Source organism: Globicephala melas, chromosome 18 (assembly GCF_963455315.2).
Source record: "Globicephala melas chromosome 18, mGloMel1.2, whole genome shotgun sequence".
In the NCBI taxonomy this organism is placed as follows: Eukaryota; Metazoa; Chordata; class Mammalia; order Artiodactyla; family Delphinidae; genus Globicephala; species Globicephala melas.
In genome coordinates, this window is record NC_083331.1 from 62,110,454 (window position 1) to 62,123,707 (window position 13,254).

Genomic DNA, 13,254 nt, shown 5'->3' on the forward strand with positions numbered 1-13,254 from the left:
TTCTTCCATTACACGGTCATTCAGTGGTGACTCAGCAGGTCTGTACACTATTAGACTATGAATTCCTCGAAGGCAGGAGCCACTCCAACCCTTCCAGCCACAGAGAGATTTAAGAGGACACCACCTCTGTACTAAATGAAGGGGGTGGGATCATCACAAGTGTCCTGAGCCGAATGTGTGCATAGACCACTTAGCTGAGGGGACCTTAAATGTTCTGTGTAGAGCAATGGGAGAAATGTGGGGGGTTTTCCCCAAAAAGAAATGGGTGGAGAGAAAAGAAGCAAAGAATAAATAAGAGAGAAAGTAGAGAGGCAGTCTGCACCACAGGACAGAAAACTAAAGCTAGAATCCAGACCAGGCCAAGAGCTGTTGTATTTTTAAGGACGATGATTAACACACAACTTCAGGTATTTGCAGTGCTGCAATGGGCTGCGATATGCGATATTTTTGTAGCTCTCCAAAACTTGAGTACGTTAAAATATATACAACGTGTATAAGATTTTCGTTTTATGAGCATGAAGGAAAATGCTAAGTTACATGACTGGCTCAAAACAATTTGAATAAGAACCATAGGCATGGAACACGTACACAATTGTGAAATGAAACCAAATCAGAAGAAGCAGAAACTCAGAAGGAAGGGATGACCACAAAATTATAAGTCGACAGATAATTTGCTAAAATCATGAGTAGGATTTTCCAGGAAATGTGGACAGAAGACTTAAGGCAATTTCGTCTAGTGTTTAAGAAGCAGGACGTCCTTGCTGATTTCTCAGATTTATTTCTCTCTCTACACAAGCACAGCGCTTCTCACATAGTAGGCTACATACTTGCTTAAGAGTTGAGCCTAAGATGTTACACCTGTACAATCTTTGCTGGTTTTAGAAATAAATATACAGTGGAATCTATTTTAGCATTTCAACGCAAACTATCAAATTTGGAAAACACCAAAGTGCCAAACAATAGAGAAATGACTAAAAAAATTATAATACCTCTGCTCTATTTCATACATGCCACAATTACGAAGTTTGAAATATATCTATATAAGCTGACATAAAGTTTTCTAAGACATAATGTTATATGAAAAAGATATGCTGCCCAATATACAGATACAATTATCCTATCTTATGAAAAAGCTCTGGGAGCATATATTGTAAATTAGTAATAGCACTTCCCCTAGTGAAAGGATTTAATTGGGTATAAAAGTAGATCTTCACTTTTTACTTTATATCCTTCTATATTATTTAAAGTATTGTCATGGGAATTAATATATATAAAATGTAATATAATTCATTTAATACATAATTTAATATACATACACAGTATAAAATAGAACTGTTTTGGGGACATGGATAATTGAGTGAATACAAAATGCTTTCTGTTACAAACAATTAAAACACTGGATAAAAATAGAAATTTTGTGTGTATATATTTATGTACGTATAGTGCTGAGCTCGTAGAAAAGAACTGGAAATGAAAACCCACAGATACTTCCAGTAAATGGGAAGAGGAGAGAGTGCATGTCAGGTGGGAACTATGTAAGGCGAATCTTTGTTAGATATGAATGTGATTATCAGACTGGGAAATAGACCATCACAAATAGATGGTTGGGATTCTCTCTTTTTTCAGCTTTATTGCAGCATAATTTGATTAGGTGACATTCACTAATTTTACTTGTACAGTTCAACGAATTTTGATAAATGCATGGTTGTATATCCCCCACCACAATCAAATATAGAACACAAGCCAGAAACCTCTCTGGTGGCCCTTTGTAATCAACATCTTTCTGTCACACCCAGCTCCTAGGAACCACTGATCTGATTTCTGTCCTTATAGTTTTGTGTTTTCCAGAATTTCATATAAATGGAATTATACATTAGGTAGCTTTTCAAACCTGGTTTCTTTCACTCAGCATAACGCTTTTGAGATTCATTCCTTCCTTTTGTTGGTAGTATCTTATTGTGTTGGTATACCATGATAGGTTCATTTATTCATCAGTTAATGGGCATTGTGGTTGTTTCGAATTGGGCTTATTCTACATAAAGCTGCTATAAACATTTGTGTACAGGTTCTGTGTGGACATACATTTTCATTTCATTCAAATATCTAGGAATGGAATTCCTGGGTCATATAGTAAGTGCATGCATGAATTTATAAGATTAACTGCCAGTCTGTTCTCCAAAGTGGCTGTAGTAATTTACATTCTCATAAGAACTTTATGAGAATTTAATTGGTTTGCATCCTTGCCGTAACTTGGTTTTGTTATCATTGTTACCATATCTTTATTTTTGTTTTATGTTCTAATACATATGTAGTGGTATCTCGTGATTTCAAATTTGCATTCCCCTAATGATTAATTATGTTAATCATCTTTACATTTGCCATCTTTAGTTTTTTGGTGAAGTTATACCGTATGATATTTGTCTTTCTATGTCTGACTTACTTCACTTAGTAGGACAGTCTCTAGGTCCATCCATGTTGCTGCAAATGGCATTATTTCATTCTTTCTTATGGCTGAGTAATATCCCATTGTATATATGTACTACATCTTCTTTATCCATTCATTTGTCGATGGACATCTAGGTTGTTTCCATGTCTTAGCTATTGTAAATAGTGCCACAATGAACAGTGAAGTGCATGAATCTTTTCTCTGGATATATGCCCAGGAGTGGGATTGCTGGATCATATGCTATAAAGCTAACATAGCTAAACCCTTTGACCCCACAATCATCCTCCTACATATTTTCAACTGATTTGGAAGCTCAGGCTCATAGAAAAATCTGTAAATGAGTGTTTACAGCAGCTTTATTCATTCTTGTCAAGAATTGGAATCAACCAAGATGTTCTTCATTAGGTGAAAGGGTAAACAGACTGTGGTACTTTCATGCAATGGAATACCATTCAGCAGCAAAAAGGAATGAGCTCTCTTGGCATGTAAAGATGTGGATGAATCTAAACTAGATATTGATAAGTGAAAGAAGCCAGGAGGAGAAGACTATATATTGTATTATTTCATTTACCATTATTAGTTCCATTCTGGAAAAGGCAAAATCATAGAGAAGATAAACTGATCAGTGGTTTCTAGGGGTTCAGAATGGGATAGGGAGGTACTGAGTAGGAAAAACACAGGACATTCTTTAGAATAGAGAAAATACCCTGTATGATACTGGAATTATGGATACATAACACTATACACTTGTCAAAATCCATTGAGCTTTGCAACACAAAAGCGAACATTAGTGTATGCAAATTAAAAATACATATATATTCCATCCTAGGATGGAAAGCAGAATGTGTCAAAACTATCTAACTGTGTTATAGCCTCATTGAAGGGAGTGTGGGGAAAGGTGCTGAGCTAAGTACCTTTGGAAATGAGTGGATTCTATAAGACTAAAGGCAAAAAGAGCCATACATAAGCATTGTAGACTGGTTAATCAGGTGTTTTACAAGGGCATGGAGGTTAACAATTCTGAAACTACTACACACGTGTACCAAAACTGAGGAAGTAAATAAATGGAAAACAGACGATAGGAGCTAAGTCTCTCTATTAGAGTGGGAGGTGACAGACAAGCAAGGAGCAGAGGCTAGAATGATCCATGTTATAACAGATTAGAGTTGGGAGACATCAGTATGAATTCATGTTTAGTTTAATGTAGATAGAGATGGTTACACATATACATATTTTTAGACATGTGTTTATGCACAGGTTATTATAAACACATATTTCCTTGATTTACCAGCTGAGAGGGCCTAGGAGCAATCACACTCCATTAACAATGAGCACAACATTGTAACTCATTTTATGCAAAAATTTAAACACACACATGTACATGCACACAAATATTTGTAAGACTGCATCCTAAAGTGTGATTATCTTAAGGTCGCAGCGGTGTGTAGGGTTGTAGCTAACGGGGCACACGTAGGTACAGACTTCTTTCCCTCTTCTTTTCTCTTATTTGAATACTTTATAATGAGCATGTATTTGCGATATTTGTGAGTTACGTATGATTTAAAATAAACTTTTTGTATATATTTTATCTTTTCTGCTACCAAGCCTTCCTTAATCAATTATTTTCTTTAACTCCTGTAACATCAAATATTTTTTTCCAGTGTATCCTCTGCTAAGCACGTAGACAGGAATAAGTTTCTCCCGGGTTAAAAAGAAAAACGAGCAAACAAAACAAAACAAAAAGCCACCTTATGCCTATTAGTTACTCCAGATCTCTTTTTTCTTTTGCTGCCAAACTACTTGAAAGCATTGTCTACCCGAGTTAGTTCTGCTTTCCTGTCTATTTTTCGCACTGTCAGTTCTCTGCAGACTACCTTTTGTTTTTACCACTCTACTCAAGCTGATGTTAGGACAGCCTCCCTGACGGAAGCGGCGTAGCGGGGAGGCCAGAGCTCTGGGCAGATGTGGGCTCTGCAGCTGGGAGTTTGCATATTCTGCTTGACTTTCCTAATCTGTCTCTTTAGTCTAGTCCTAAAATAAGGAATAGGACTGTATCTGTCTTGGTATCTCTCAGCATAGGGCCTGAGACATAATATAGTTAGATAAATAGTGATCAGGAGATCTCGGTGTGCGGCCCGGCGCCGTCCCAGCGGTGCAAGTTCTCACTCAACCTGCAGCAGCGGGGGAGCCGCCCGCGTCCTCCCGCCCCAGCAAGCCGACGAGCAGAACGTGACTGATTCTGTTTCTTAAACTTTCCGAGAAACTGTATACCTCAGTGTTCCATCACTGTCTGAAGGTCGGAGGACCCCAGCGCTGTGCGGGCAGCACCGGAGCCGAGGAGAAGGAGCTGCCCCACCCCGACCCCTGGGCCCTGCTGTCCCTGCCCGCCCAGCGCCACCGGGGATGGATGGCGGGAGCACGACGCCAGGGGGCGGCAGGACCAGGAGGGAAGGGGCAGCGGCCGCAGCGCAGCGCGGGGAGCTCTCCAACCTCCACTTGGATCCACTGACATCACGTATGATTTCCATCCCGGTCACTGTCACGGTCACGGCGTTTTCCCTGTCCCGCCCTCCCAACTGTCTTCCCAGCGCAGACCTTCCACGTGGCATACCTGCTCTCTTTGGATATGAACTTTTCCGTGGTGAGACACTGCACACAGACATATATGAAGAAAGAATGTACGTTCAGTTCCTATGGTTTCTGTAGGTCACCCTCATCTTGTAAATTGTCCACAAAGCAGATCACAGCCGTGAGGAGGAGGGGCCGAGCCCTTTGGGGCCAGAGGGAGGAAGTGGCCCTCTTTGCCCCCGGAGCCTTATAGGTGGGTAGGTGCTGCTGTGGCCGCCACCCCGGGAGGCTAGCCCTGCCCCGAGGCCTGGACCCCGGGGGCATCTCAGCTTGGCTTCAGCTGGAAGTCATGTCACGCATGCTCTGTGTTGGAATCCACTTTTGGTGCCGTTGGTGTCTGTAAATCCTGGATGGGTTACTTACTTTGGCAAATTATTGCTTTGGGTCTTTGTAAATTAAATTTCTTTTCTCTAAGGATAAAGTGAATAAAAAAGAATCTCCCAGGGCTTCCCTGGTGGCGCAGTGGTTGAGAGTCCGCCTGCCGATGCAGGGGACACGGGTTCGTGCCCCGGTCCGGGAAGATCCCACATGCCGCGGAGCGGCTGGGCCCGTGAGCCATGGCCGCTGAGCCTGCATGTCCGGAGCCTGTGATCCGCAACGGGAGAGGCCACAACAGTGAGAGGCCCGCGTACCGCAAAGAAAAAGAATGTCCCAGCTCCCAGGGATGGTGGGAAGCTGTTCCAGGCAGCGTTGGGCTCATGGTGAGGACCCTGGTGTACTGGCACCACTGTCAAGGTCACCTGGGCCCTGTCCCGCCTGCCTCAGGGACTTTGGGTTAAGAATTAGGAAAAGTGAAGACCAAACAACACCCGCTCAATGACGCTGACGATTCGGAGCACAAAACAGGAGCTTTGTGACTTAGGAGGCTTTTGTCGTTGTTAAACCACAAGACAGTCGTGAACTAAAAGTAAAGCAGGAAGAGAGGCCTGACACCCAGGCGTGTCCCCGCACAGTCCTCCTTGTCTCTGAGGTGCCCACACGCAGTGGTAGCCCAGCCGCAGACCCCACGGGGCGCCCCGGTCACTCTCGTGGTCACTGCCCTCCTGCCTTCCTGCACCCCTGTCACCCAGCCCTTCAGCACACAGATGCGCCGTGTCCAAGAGGCGTCACACGGGCACACCTTCAGGCCCCTCATGGAGCGCCTGTTAGGTCACAGAGAAGTGGCCCCAGAAGGTTCTGCCAGGTTGACACTCGGCCAAGTGCAGCTCTCTCCTGCCTGTTTCTTCTAGGAAAGGGGACGTTGGTCTTTCTTCTTCCACTGTAGAAGCTCCACATGTGTTTGCTCTATGACAGTTGGCTCGGGCCTGGAGGCGTGGCTGGGTGACTTGGGCCTGCGTCTTTTTGCCCCCTGCCAACCAACCAGGTGTATTTTCAGTGGACTGGGAGGCCATAGCTGGTTTAACTCTGCACATCTCTATCTTCAGAGGCTGGTTGTGACCACCAGTAAGCTCTTAGGGAGAGTCCTGGGTACCTGTGCAAGGCTGCTGAACACAGGTGGGGCAGGAAGCAGTCACCCAGCCCCTGGATTCTATCGTCAGGCTATTACTACCGTTAGGAAACAAAATCCCGTGGACAGAAAACAAATTTGGCTTTAAAGTAACACAAATTTTAATCAGGTTCTTGACAAATCTTTTGCCCACACACCTCCACCCCACCCAGAAGTCTTACCAACATTTGTACCATTCCTGGGCCCTCAGGGGCAGCTCCCTGTCCCTGAGCCGGTGGGGTCGGCAGCCTTGGATGGTGTACAGTAAAGCAAGTCACACAAATTAAAAAAAAAAAAAAAAAATCTGTAGAAAACAGGAAATGGATTCTTCATTCTTCAGTCTTTGACTTCTAATGTTAATAATACTCTTTTAACTCTTCACACTGCTGCTAGAGTCTGTATACTCAACCTGAGTGTTTGCTGGAAAACTAAGAAAATTGGGATCATGTAAATTGCTTTCCGATCTATTTTTTCCACCCTGATATGAATCATACTTCTGTAAACAATCATGTTCATTAATAGATTCTTTTTCTTACTTCAAAAACTGTAAAACTACGTGCTCTAATATATAACATCGCAGAATTTTGCTCTTAGGTTTATTATAGAATTTCTCCATCCTGACATGTTTATCGTACATGGAATTTCTACCAGACTGTCACAGTCTTTCCTGTTGTCTGTATAAGCATTAATCAGTAGACAGGGACCTTCTTGGAGCAAAACACATACATTATTCATAATTATATCAGCTAGGTTCCAGCATCCCACAGAGGTAAGGATTCTATACCTTGTATGAAATTGTCAGGACTTCATAAAACCATACAATCATTTATTCACTTGGCATTCTATTTGGGAATGATTAATATTTATCAAATACTATTAAATCCAAGGCACAATACAAAGCATAAACCTACAGTCTTATATGAAGCATTTGAGGATATATGTGTTTCAGAATTTCGACTCTTAAAAATTCTTTTTAGATTTTAGAATGATAATGTGATGAACACACCATTTTAAAGCCATACCTATTCAAGCTTTGGACAGCACCACGTTTGAACACCTATCATTTCAAGTCAGGTTTCGCCATCAAATAAATTTAAATTAGATCAGATTTTGGTGCCAAATCAAATACAATATAAAAAATCTGGTTTTAACCGTTTTATTTTAAATTTCAGAATTAGATACCATCAAACATATTGTGAGGCAAAGAATGATGAGTAGGACTCTTTTTTTGAAAGACCTTAACATTTTATATGGGAGATAAAATAAGTTTTTAATAGGAAGCAGGAGATAGTTCATGTTGATTAAGGGTCACAAATGAAGCAAGGGAAGGAGAAACAATAGAATCAATATCTACTAGGAAAGAGGTATGAACAGGTTTCAGATAATGATGAGAGAGGGAAGGGATAGGCATTTTAGGGAGTTGGAGGAAGCATGAGGAAATAGAGAAGTGGGAAAAGAAAAGAAATAACTTCAGAAAAGGTATGGGTCCCAGAGTGCTGGGAGTGTAGATCGTGGGAAGGGGTTGAGTGGTGGTAAATATAGCTGGAACAATGCATCAGGGTTACATTATAGGGGGCTTATGTTTTGCTCCTACCTTTTTTGTCTTTCTATAGCCTCTTTCAGGGCAGTTAAATCCACTGTCAGTTATGCTAGCATGTATCTATTAACATTTCTCAGATCACTAATTCTAGACAGATCATTCCTAGGAATGATCTTTTCCAGCTGCTTCCTGGATCTATCCACCTGTGCATCCTGTAGACATCTTAAAGCTAATTTATTTAAAACCTCATTCATTCATTCATTAAACAATGTTATTAGCCAGTGCCCTAGACATTGGAGGTTCAATGGTGAAAGTCATATCCCTGACAGTGCTTATTGACTCATAGGGAAGGAGACATTATCCAAGTAATTGCACGGAGGGAGAAAAACTACAAACTGGAGGATGCCCTGAAGGAAGGAAAAAATGCCTTTCTGAAAGGGTATGTACGAACAAGTTACTCTGCTCTCAGAGAGGCTGGTGCTCACTGAGGAAGTGATCTCTGAGCTAAGATAGGAGGTTGAAGAGGACAGGAAGACTCTCAGTTGCGGTGAAGCACTGCAAAGCATCTGTGAGAGCCAGTGTGGCTGGAACACACAGAGCGAGGTGGAGAAGGTTACAGACCAGATGAGAACTGACCACATAGGAGCTTATGAGCTACTTTAAGGACTTGAGTCTTTATTATTTGAGCAGTGAAAAACCAGGGAGAGGATTTCAGCATGACCAGATTGTGTGTGTGTGTGTGTGTGTGTGTGTGTGTGTGTGTCTTCTAAACTGCATTTAAGTTGGCTATGTCTACGTTTAAGCGTATTTTATCCCCTGGGTTGGCTGTTAGTTGTTTAAAACTTTGCTAAAGAACACACCTATGAAACGTCCATAAAACGTAAATATATAGCGCAATAAACTTGTAAAATGTAAGCAACAAGGATCCGCCACTTATATGGTGAAATCAAACATTGCCAATTCTCCAGAAGCTCTTTGTACCTCTATTCCAATCACAACTCCCTTCTTCCCACTGGAAGGATACTGAGTACACTGTATGAAGTTTCATAGTAATTATTCTTCTATTATTTTATAGACTTACCATCTAAATATGAATCCCTAACCATTAGTTTCCTGTTTTATGTTTATGTAAATGGAATCATAAAGCATATGTGTAAGCATTTGTGTATGACTTCACTCACTGTAAATTTTGTTTTTCAAATTTGTTCATTTTAAATGAATATATGTAGTTCATTCATTTGGGGGACTATATAGGATTCTTTGTATGCAACGATTTATTTACCTATTGTCTTGATGATAGACAATTTCAATGTTTCTCTTCTGCTGGTTACAAGTAATGCTATTGAGAGCATTTTTGAATATCCTGGAACACATACACGTGACATTTCCCTAGGAAAAAATACTCGGAGGTATATGCCATCCTACATAACAATATATGCAAACCTGCATACATGTAATAGTAATGTAATGTTATATACTATTATATCTGTTTTCCTATATTCTGTTTTTCATTATTTTGTCTTTCTGCATCATTATAAATTATTCCTTCTTCTCTGTCTTCCAGTTGATTAATTTTCTCTTCTGTATCTTATTGAGTTCTTAATTTAGGTTACTGTTTTGGTCATTGCATTGTTCCAAAATTTCTATTTGGCTCTTTTTTAAAATTAAAAAAATAGACCTGCCTGACAGATTTTTTAAATGAGCAGTCTGTATCAGCACTATCTAATACAATTGTCTACTATGATAGAAATATCCTATAAATCAGTATTGTGAAATAAAATATCAACCAACCACCTTATAGCCATTGATATGTTGAAATGTAGCTAATGAAGCTGAAGAATTGAACTTTTTGTTAATTTGAATTGTTTAAAATTTTAAGTTAAATAGCCACACATTTCTAGTAACTTCCATATTAGACAACAAAGGTCTATATATTATGATTCTATAATTATTCTACTTTCACCATCCACTTACACTTTTAAAATAAAAACAACATGCTACATTTGAAAAACTTGAAAAAAAACCAATTATAATCAATTAAGCAAGAATCACTTATCAACATTCATATTTTATCTTATATATATACACATATATATGTATATTTGTGTCTGAGATTGTCTATGTATGTTTACAAATACACACACATATGTGTAATACACAGAAGATAAATTTTTGCAACATCATTATAGGTACTTTTATAGCCTTCCCTGTTCACTTAACATTTATCAATGCTATTCTATTAAGTAGTCTCTAAAATAATTGTCTATAACGATTATGTAAGACATCCTCTTTTGTTTCTGTCTAGATTTAAATATTCTCCTATTGCTAAATATTTAGACTTTTTACAATATTTTGCTATTATTGCTCACAGGATTATGAATAGCCTGTGAACCTAAAATATGGACTTTAAATCTAGTTGATTTCTTAGGATTACTGAGATTAAGGTGGGAATAGAGTAATAGAGTAGAATAGAGTACCCGTTGACTAAGTGTGTTTGTCATATATTAAATTGATTTCCAGAAAAGTTGTACCAATTTGTTTCCATTGGAGAAACATAAGAATACAGCCTCTTCTTATGGATCTATGCTTTGTCATTTGACTTGAGTTTTTACCACCCAGCATAGACTCTCTAAGGACATAAAGCATATCCTCAGTTTGATATGCAGGATTTTTCTCAATTCTATTTATATTTGAACTCTCTGAGGATTTAAGGCTTAAGCTACTCTGTCCCTTTTGAAACTTTCTCTTGTATTTGCCTCCTTAACACTGTGTTATTGTGAGTTTGTTCTTCTATTTCTCCTCTCCCTCTTCCTGTTGCCTTTCTTTCTTGTCTCTGCATGTGACATTTGCCATAGTTCTGGTCTTTAATATCGTTGTTCCATAACCTCTCATGAGGTCCCCTCCCCGTCCCTTATTCAGCTCTCCCATCTTCAAACCTAACTCTTAAATCTATATTTCCAGGCTGTCATGTCTTCAGAGATCAAGTATGCCTTGTCCCTACTGTCACCCATCATGTCTAGGATCTGAGTTTTAACATTACCCCTGCCCCCACCCCACCCTAACTCAACTCCCTCTATGTTCCGCTTTTCCCTTTATGTAAGTAATCTCATTGTTACTTGGGTTCAAAAAAACCTCACTTTTTTTTTTTCTTATCTCCTTTGTCTCACATATTCAGTCCGTCATCAATGAATGATTGAATTCATTGATGACGGAGTGAATATGTGAGACAAAGGAGATAAGAAAAAAAAAAGTGAGGTTTTTTTGCAGTTTCAATCAAATCATGTCTAACCTTCCATTACTGCCGCTTACGTGCTAAAACGGGCCCTTATTACCATGGCAATTTACTCTTAAACAATGCTCCAGCTTTTAGACTTTCCTGTTATTAATCTAGTCTTCACAATGCTTCTAAATTCATCTATTTAACTTATCACTTGGCGGGTACGGCTCTCTTCATCAGAAGCTTTCAATGCCTCCCTGTTGTCCTCTAAGTAACCCCCAGTTTCATAGTTTGTCATGTATCCAGCCAGCCAGCCATTGAAAATTTGAGTGCCTGCGTACGGTTTATGTGTAGAGCAGTGACATTCAGCTACTGGAGATACTAGGCTCTTGCGTGAAGAGGTCTGGAAGTGCCTGGGAGTTGACCTCCCCTGAGGCTTCCACTAGCATATGACTGAGAAATGCAGCTGTAAGAAAGCCCCAGATCCATTGCCTGGATTTTAGCAGCTCTGAGGCTTAGATTACATTCCAAAGTTTCCCCATAGCATCAGTCTGCAGCCTACCCTCTGTGGGCCTTTTTCCTGGGGTTCCATCCTTGCCTGGCCTCCTCTTGTTCCTTACCCAGCTTTACCTACCAGCTACCCTGGAAGTATTTCCTTAATAAATGACTTGCACTTGAATTCTCCTCTGCTGTTCCTAGGGTCTGCTTCTTAAAAAAACAAACAAACAAAACCTTGTTAAGACACTTTTATTCAAGCCAGAGACATAATCACTACTGCAAATGAGCTTACACCAAGTAGAAAAACAGGTGTGTGAACCAACGCTTTCAACTTTAATATGATATCTACTATAATAATGGTGGTATCAAACTCCAGTGAGATAGAAGAGAAGAAATACCTACCCCAGATGAGAGAATTCAAACTGGGATGTCTGCAACCTTAAAGTAACATCTGACCTGAACTTAAGAAGTAAGACTTTTTACTTACAGGAAGGAAGAGAGAAGCAGGAAGGAAGCAAAGAGAAACTCTTCATAGGGAATAACATGGGCAAAGCTACTACGATATGAAAGCATGAAAATTTTCAGGAAATACAAATAACTCAAATTATTTATTATTATCAAAGGACAAAGGGAGGGACAGAGGATTGGTTCTGGCAGGTGAGTAACATGGAAGAAATCTGCACTCAAAACATTCATTAAGTGACATAGAAGGACTTCATCTGTTTTATCTTTTGAAGATGGTAAACAAATGAAGAAGCCAGACCAGTGATGCCATCAGATTTAGAGTTTTAACTATTACTCTGGAGGCATCATGGAGGGCTGGGAGAGTGAAGGTTTGATAGTTGCATTAGGCTTAATTCAGGAAAAAGATAATCAGAAATTAAATATGGTGGGTAAGAAAGGCTTAGGAAGGAGATAATAAGAAATATTAGAAGGAAGGACTGGCAATAGTTGGTAATTTATTAGGTCTGGGGATAGAGACAGAAGATTCTAGGCTTTGGACCCATCTCAATGACCAAATCCATTGGACATTTTTTAGTCTTCATCTTACTTAATCTGATAGCAGCATTTCCCTTCCTTCTGAAGTTCTCGTTCAATTGTTTTGATAGATTTTCTATATTCTCCAAATTCTCTCCATCTATTATTAATTCACTTTTTAAATAAGGTAGGTAGTTAAAACTGGAATTGTAATGTACAGACTACTTACTAAAGAACTGCTTAAATGAATGCCTCAAAAGATTTAAAATAACCAGAGTTTATGTGAAAAAACTGCCCAACCTCACTTGTAACCAAAGAAATGTCAACTAAAAATAATAATATCAGATCAGCAAAAATTTTAAGTGTAAAATATCCAGTTTTGGCAAATATAAAGAAGAAAACATGCTAATGCATTGCTGGTGATAGTGTAACATGTACAAAGTTTTGGAGAACAATTAAAT

The 13,254-nt window shown here is 39.6% G+C and overlaps 1 protein-coding gene across 3 annotated transcripts in view; it reads left to right on the forward strand.

Moving 5' to 3' along the window:
• GPC5 (glypican 5) overlaps positions 1-13,254 on the forward strand; it is a 1,392,911-nt gene that overhangs the window by 1,165,382 nt on the left and 214,275 nt on the right. The window lies entirely within an intron of this gene.